The following is an 8,842-nucleotide window of genomic DNA, read 5'->3' on the forward strand; positions in this document are numbered from 1 at the left end:
GGTCCTTGGAGAGGGACATCATGCTTGGGAGGGTGGAGGGACAGTGCAGGAGGGGAAGGCCCTCTATGAGGTGGACTGATTCAGTGACTGGGGTAATCGGGATAGGCGTGTCAGAGACAGTTATGATTGGCACAGGACAGAGCAGAGTTTAAGGCTGTTGTACATAGGGTCGCTATGAGTCACGAGCGACTCGACAGCACATAGCAACAACAACAACAACAACAACAACACTATAATCCTTCCAAGAGAGGAAGGCCCTTGATGAGATGGATTGATTCAATGACAGGTAATGGGAGTAGGTGTGTCAGAGTCAATAAGATTGGTGCAGGATAGAGCAGGGTTTAGGGCTATTGTACAAAGGGTCACTGTGAGTTGCAGGCTACTCAGTGGCACATAACAACACCCAAAACAATCCTTTCAGAATACTTAGATCCTTTCTTAAAATAGATACAGTAATCGATTTCCACAAAATGTATCAATAATAACTTTATTTCTTTTTATTAGTATTTACTCAAATGAATGCATTAATGCTACCCCAGTTATTTCTGTAACTAGATTATTAAGAAAACAAAGTCACTTTCATGGAATCAATTGCAACTCATAACAACCCTCCAGCGGGTTTTAGAGACTGAATCTATTATTATTATTTTTATTATTATTATTATTATTATTATTTTATATTGGTTTGTATACAAAATCATATACATTATGTTTCATACATTCCTCTACTCACATTATGTTTCATAGTATAATTCCCATACATTGTTTTTTTATAAATAATCACCACTGATTCATGTTTACCATTACCCCGCTTCTCAGGCCCTCACTGGATCTTTCCTAATTCATCCAACCCCTCACTCTGCCCATGTAACTTTGTGACTTCAAGGTTTCCCCCATACCTTCTCTCAGACCTCCTCCTTGCCCTCCTTCCTACTTTGAACTTTTATATACATCTTAAATGTATTCCTTCTTTTTTTACAGTATTGGTTTTTATGCAGTATTTGTCCTTAAGAGACTGAGTTAGTTCAGTCAGCATAGTGCTCTCCAGCCTCTCCCATGTGATATAGTATTTTTCAAAATCGTTGCTCCTGAGTGTTGCGTAGTATTGCATCATATGAATGTTCCACGATTTCTCAATCCATTCGTTTGTTGATGGACATTTTGGCTGTTTCTGTTTTGTTGCTGTTGTTTTGCTGCTATGAACATTTATGTACAAATCTCCATTTGTTTCTCAGCTCTAATTTCCTTGGGGTATATTCCAAGTAGTGCAATAGCTGGATCATGAAGAATTTCTTTGTTCAGCTTTTTGAGGAAACATCAAACTGCCTTCCAGAATTGTTGTACCATTTTACAATCTCTCCAACAATGTATGAGAGTCCCAATCTCTCCACGTCCTCTCCAACATTTATTGCTTGCTGTCCTGTTAAACTTTGCCACTGCTACTGGAGTGAGATGGTATCTCATTGTTGTTTTGGTTTGCATCTCTCTTATTGCCAGTGATTTTTAACATCCCTTCCTATGTCTATTGGCTTTCTGAATGTCTTCCTCCCTGAGAAGTCTTTCCATGTCTTTTGCCCATTTTGTACTCGAGTTATCAGACTTTTTCTTGTGGAGGACCTGTTAAGATTCTGAAGACTTAAGTTATGACACCCTTATCTGATATGTCATTTCCAAATGTTTTTCCCAGTCAGAAGGTTTTCTTTTCACCCTGTTGGGAAAAGTTTTAATTCACACAGGGACTTAATCTTCAGGAAGTTCATTCATTAATGTAATCCTCTCCTGGCTGTACATTTCTGGCCGTATTTGCCAGCCTCTATACCATGGGCTAGACCTTCTAAGTTTGGTTCCATTTTGTTTTTTATGATGGTTATGATCTGAGGCTTTGACTCTAGGTCTCTGATCTATCTTGAGGAGTTGATTTTTGCATGTGATGTGAGATGTGGATCCTGCATTAGCTTCCTGAAGCTAGAAACCAGTTTTGCCAGCACCATTTTTTTAAATGATTGTCATTTCTCCTTTGTTTCCTTGTCAAACACCAGCTGACTGTAGATAGATGGATTGATTTCTGGGTTCTTGATTCTTTTCCATTGCTCTATTTGTCTGTAATTTTACCACTGCCATGCTGTTTTGGTTATTACAGCTGTGCAGTAGGTTTTATTTAAGATCAATGAGTGCTATGCCTCCCATCATTCTTTGAAAAAGTGCTTGCTTATTTGAGGTCCCTTTCTTTCCAAATAAGTTTGCCAATTGCCTTTCTATCTCTTTGAAAAGAGAATTTGGTACCTGTGTTGGGATTGTACTGAACAAGTAGATTGCTTTTGATAGTGTTGTCATTTTCTCTATATAGAGTCTTCCTTAACAGGGCACATGCACATCTTCACATTTATTTCAGTTTCATTGTCTCTCACAGTAGTGTTTTGTAGTTTTCTTTATAAGGGCCTTTTGTGTCTCTAGTCAGGTTTACTCCCATATATCTCAATCTGTATTTAGCTACTGTAAATGGTATTGCTTCCTTAGTTTCCTTTTTTTGTGTTTTCTTTGTTTTTGCAAAGAAATCCCACTGATTTTTGTTATCTGCCACTCTACTAAATTGACCTATTAGGTGTAAGAATTTTGTTGTTGTTGTTGCTGTTGAGTCTTTGAGGTTTTCTGTGTACATATCACATCATCTGAATAGGGCAACAATTTTACCACTTCTTTGCCAATTTGGATGCCGCTTATTTTCTTCTCATCGTATTGCCCTAGAAAGTACTTTCAATACAATATTGAAGAAGATAGGTGAAAGTGGGCTTCCTTGCCGGGTCTCTGTACTCAAGGGGAGTCTCTCCATTGAAAATTATGTTAGCTCTTTCTTTTATGTATATACTTTTGACTATGTTGAGGAAATTCCCTACAATCCTGTTTTGCTGAGTGTTTTAATTAGGAAGGAGTGTTGGTTGTGCCACAACCTTGAGTATCTAAAAAAAAGAGTGTTGAATTCTGTCAAAGGCTTTTTCCATATCAGTTGACAGGATCACATGGTTCTTGTTCTTTGTTTTGTTGATGTGATCATTTTATTATTGTTGATTATTTTTCTTATGTTGAACTATCCTTGCATACTTGTTGTGAATCCTACTTGGTCATAATGATTTTTTTTTTTCTATCTGCTGCTGGATTCTATTGGCCAGTATTTTGTTAAGGATTTTTGCATCTATATTCATGAGAGATATTGGCCTTAGTTTTCTTTTCTGGCAATGTCTTTGCCTAGTTTGGTGTTAGGGTTATGCTTGCTTCATAGAATGACTCTGGAGTTGTTCTTCTTTTCCTGGTTTTTTGTTTTTGTTTTTTTTTTGGTTTTTTGTTTTGTTTTGTGTTTTGTTTTTTTTTTGAGAAGTAGAATTGATGATAAATCTTCTGTGAATATTTGGTAGAATTCAGCAGTGAAGCCATCTGGGCCAGGACTTTTTTTGCAAGGGGTCTTTTTATGTCCTACTATACTTCTTCTTTTGTAATGGGTCTGTTCAAGTGTCCTACATCTGTCCATGTCAGTCTGGGTAGGGCATGAGTTTCAAGGAATTTGCCCATTTCCTCTAGATTTTCAAATTTATTGGAGTATAGCTTTTCATAATATTCTGAAATTATAAATTTAATTTAATCTGGTTCTGTTGTGATGTCACTTCTTTCTTCTTTTCCCCCCCCCCCTTCAAATTCTACAGTGGAGGTTTTTATCTGCTATCATTTCTTATTCAAGTTATTTGTGTCTTCTGTTTCTTTTAAGTTTGCCAATGGTTACTCTATTTGAAGAACCAGCTCCTCGTCTTGTTGATTACTTCAGTTGTTTTCCTATTTTATATTTCATTGATTTCAGCTCTCATCTTAATAATTTCCTTTCTTCTAGAGGCTGTGGTGTTAGATTGTTGTTGGGGTTTTTTTGGTTTTTTTTTGTTGGAGGTGTTGAGCTAGATAATTAACTTTGCTTCTTTCTTCCTTTTTTGTGTGTTTGCCTATTGCTATGCACTGTCCCCTGAGGACTGCTTTACCTGAATCCCAGAAGTTTAGGCATGTTGGTTGAAATGAGGAAAATCAACAACAAACATCATGTAACAGTTGGTACATGGAATGTTCATAGCTTGAATATTGGAAAATTGGTTATTGTTAAAAATGAAATTTAACGCATGAATATTGACATACTAGGCATTAGTGAGATGCGATGGACCAGCTATGGCCACTTTGAAGCAGATAATCATATGATATTCTATGCAACGAATGAAAAACAGAAGAACGCCGCTGTTATATTCATAGTTAAAAAGTCAATTTCATGTTCTATCCCGAAATACAATGTTGTGAGTGATAGGATAATATCCATATGCATACAAGGAAGACCCGTTATCAAGACTATTATTCAAGTATGTGCTCCTACATCTAGTGCCAAAGAGGATGAAATTGAGAATTGTTACCAAATTTTGCAGTCTGAAATTGACTGAACATGCAAACAGAATGTGTTAATGATAATTGGTGACTAGAATGCAAAAGTAGGAAAGAATGAAGAAGGAACAGTTGTTGGAAAATATGGGTTTGGTGATAGAAATAAGGCTGGAAATAGAATTATTGCACCTTGTATTTACAATGATTTATTCATTGCAAATATTTTTTCTAAAAGACACAAAAGATGACTTTACATGTGGATTTCACCTAATGGGCTGCATAAGAATCAGATTGGCTACATTTGTAGAAGAAATGGTTGGAGAAACTCAGTATCAGCAGTCAAAAGTAGGCCAGGGTACAATGTAGATCAGATTATCAATTACTCATATGCAAGTTCAAACTGAGGCTGAATAAAATTAAGTCCACAGGAACAAAGATATGATCTTGAATCAATTCCATCAGAATTTCATGATCATCTTAGCACTAGGTTTGAGGCATTGAACACTAATGATAGAAGACCAGATGAGTTGTGGGAGGATGCCAAGGATATCATCCATGAAGAAAGCAAAACTTCATTACAAAAACAGAGGAGAAAGAAAAAAACAGATATGGATGTCAGAAGACACTTAAAAGATTTCACTGGAAAGTCAGGAAAACATGTCAAAGTAAAAAAACTAAAGGAAAGCATGTCAAAATAAAAGAGCTGAACAGACTATCTCAAAGGGCAGCTCAGGAGGACAAAGCAAAGTATTATAATGGAATGTGTAGAGAGCTGGAATTGGAGAATAAAAAGGGAAGAACTCGCTCTGCATTTCTCAAGCTAAAGAAAAGGGGCTAGGGAAATTTAGGCCTTGTGTCGCAATGTTGAAAGATGCTATGGGCAAAGTATTGGATGACCCAGAAAGCATCAAAAGAAGATGGAAGGAATACAGAGTCACTGTACCAGAAAGAATTCATTGACACTGAAAAATTTCAGGAAGTACGATATGAACAGGAGCCAATGATAATGAAATAGGATGTGTAAGCTGCCTTGAAGGCATTGGCATAAAATAAGGCCCCAGGAAAAGATGGATACCAATTGACTTTTTTCAATTAACAGATGCAGCCTTGGATGCACTCACTAGTCTATGCCAGGAGATTTGGAGGACAGCTGTCTGGCCAATGGATTGGAAGAAGTCTATTATTTGTTCCTATTCCCAAGAAGGGTGATCCAACTGAGTGTGGAAATTATAGAACAATATCATTGATATCACATGCTAGCAAAATACTGCTGAAGATCATTCAAAAACAGCTGGAACAGTATATAGATAGGGAATTTCCAGAAGTTCGAGCAGGATTTAGAAGAGGCCATGGCACTAGGGACATCATTGCTGATGTCAAATGGATCCTGCCTAAAAGCAAGAAAAACCAGAAAAATGTCTACTTGTGCTTTATTGACTATTCAAAGGCATTTGACTGTGTGGATCATGACAAGTTGTGACTGACATTGAGAAGAATGGGAATACCAGAGCACTTGATTGTGCTCATGAGGAACCTATACCTGGACCAGCAGGGTGTTGTGCAGATGGAGCAGGGGAGCACGGTTTGGTTTGGAATTGGGGAGGGAATGCATCAGGGATGTATTCTGTCTCCATACCTTTTCAATCTATATGCTGAGCAAATTATCCAAGATGCTGGATTCAATAAAGAGGAGTGTAGCATCAGGATTGGAGGGAGACTCATCAATAACCTGCATTATGCAGGTGACATGACCTTGCTGAAAGTGAGAAGGATTTGAAGCACCTGTTGTGGAAGATGAAAGAATGTAGCTTTCAGTATGGATTGTGTCTCAATATCAAGAAAACAATGATTCTTACCACTGGACCAGTAGGCAGTGTCATGATAGGTGGAGAGGAGATTGTAACTGTTAACAGCTTCATCTTGCTTGGATCCTTGGTATGAGCAGTCAGGAAATTTGCAATGGGAACATCTGCAGTTTGAGATCTTTCCAAATTACTGAGGAGTAGTGATTCCAGTTTGAGGACTAAGGTGTCTCTGATTCAGGCCATGGTCTTTCCAATTACTAGCTGTGCATCCGAGACCTGGACAATGAAAAAGGAAGACAGAAAAAGAATTGATGCCTTTGAGCAGTGGTGTTGGAGAAGAACACTGAACATTCCACGGATGGCCTAGAAAACGAATAGATATGTCTTGGAGAGGATGCAGCCAGAGCGCTCTTTTGAGGCAAGAATGATGATGCTTTGCCTCACACACTTTGGACATATTGCTAGAAGGTGCTATTCCTTGGAGAGGGACATGATTTGGAGAAGGATGGAGGGTTGGCGATGGATTGACAAGGTGACTGCTGCTGCAATGGGCTCTTGTGTGTCAGAAAGTGTGAGGATGGCACAGGACAGGACTGGTTTCAGATCTTTTGTTCTGAGTTTCCATGAGTCATACTCAACTCAATAGCAACTTAACAACAACAACATTTTCATTATCATTTGTTTCAAGGAACTTTTCAATTTTTTAAAATTTCTTCCATAACCTAATCATGGCCTAGCAGATTCCATGTGAGTTTATTTTGTAAGTTTTATCCTCTTGTTAATTTCTAGTTTTATGGCACTGTGGTTTGAGAAAATACTTCGTATTATTTCAGTGTTTTTAATTTCTTGACGTTCGTTTTGTGATCAATTTTGGACTACGTACCATGTGCACTTGAGAAGAAAGTAAATCAGGAGGGTTTTTATTTCTTCACTTTTTATTTTGTGTAGTATCTTGAATACATCCACAAGGTCCATTTGGTTGATTGTGGAGTTTAAGTCTTCTGCATCTTTGTTAGGTTTCTTTCAAGTTGGTGAGAATGGTGTGTTAAAGTCTCTTATCACTATTGTGGTATTGTATAGTGGCCTTGCTTATCTTTTATGGTGGATTTCAACTTGAAGTCTATTTTATCAGAGATTAGTATTGCCACTCCTGCTTTTTTAGGGTGTTATTTGCTTGGTATATTTTTCCCCACCCTTTAATTCTTAGTCTTTCTTTTTCTTCTCTTCTTAGTTGTGTCTCTTGTAGGCAACACATTGATGGGCATTGGGGTTTTTTTATCAAATCTACTTGCTATTCTTTTTCTTCTTAATTGGTGCATTTAGTCCATTCACATTAATTGTGATTATTGAAAGGCCAGGTTTTATCATTGCCATTTTGCTATATTTCTTTTTCTGTTGTTTATGGTTAATATTGTCCATCTACTTTTCTTTGGTGTCTCTGTGTCAAAGACTTCTTTTGGAGTTTCTTGTAGAGTTGTCTTGTTTTCACAAATTCCTTTAGCTCCTGTTTGCCTGCAAATGACCCGATATTCTCTTCATATTTAATGGAGAACTTTGCTAGGTCACAGGATCCGCAGCTGGGCATTGTTTTCTTTCAACCTTCTGAATATGGCATCCCATTGTCTTCTTGCTCAAATAGTTTTGCTGAGAAATTAGAGCTTAGCCTAATTGGTTATTTTTTGTTTTTCTCTTGCTGCTTTTAGTATTATATCCTTATCTTTGAGTTTGGGAATTTGACTATGATATGTCTTGTTTTTCTTTTGGAGTCTAGTCTGTTTGTGGCTTAATGAGCTTCTTGAATGTGAATTTCCTAATTTTTTATAATTCCTGGAAAGTTTTCTTCTAGTACCTCTCCCACTAGTTTGTCAGTGCTTACCTGCCCCTCCCCCCTTGTGTTCTGGGATTTCAGTTCACATACATTATTCCTTTTGAAGTCAGCCTACATGATTCTAATGGTTTCTCAATTTTCCTTCTGTCTTCTCTCTAATTTTTCTTTTAGTATGTTCCCATTGAAGTTATTGTTTTCCAGCTCACTAACTCTCTGTTCCATCTTTTCTATTCTTTTTTGTCCTTTCAGCATGTTAGAAACTTCTGGCATTTCAGTCTTGATATTCTGGATTGCTTTTTCATGCATTTCTGTTAATTCCAGTACTGTGTTGGCTATACCCTCTCAGTATTGTATAGATTTCGAAAATTTCTTCTAATTTTCTGTCTGTAGTATCAATTCTTTCTTCCATCTTCTGCAGTTTCTTCAGTAGCTGTTCAAATAACTCCATGTCAGTGTATTTCTTCTGGTTCTCTGTCTCTAGGGCACTCTTTTCAGTTATGGTTTCTATTAATTCTTCTGTTATTTGTACCTTCTTCTGTAGCTGTTCATGTGACTGCATCAGTATATTTATTTTGCCTCTCTTTTTCTGGGATATTCATTGGGTTTGCAATATACTCTGCTTTATAAGGAGAAGGCTTGCTTTATTTTTTCCACATTGTTTGAAGCTGTCTGCTATTTTCTTAACATTATGTGAATTTTATCTGGGTATGTGTTAGGCTGTTTCTCTTATATTTGTGTTGTTGTTGTTGTTGTTATTGTGCCGTCGAGTTGTTTGTGATTCATAGCGACCTAAACCCTGCTCTAT

The sequence above is a fragment of the Elephantulus edwardii genome, unplaced genomic scaffold (assembly GCF_000299155.1).
Source record: "Elephantulus edwardii isolate Elephantulus edwardi_28Jun2011 unplaced genomic scaffold, EleEdw1.0 scaffold00152, whole genome shotgun sequence".
Classification (NCBI taxonomy): domain Eukaryota; kingdom Metazoa; phylum Chordata; class Mammalia; order Macroscelidea; family Macroscelididae; genus Elephantulus; species Elephantulus edwardii.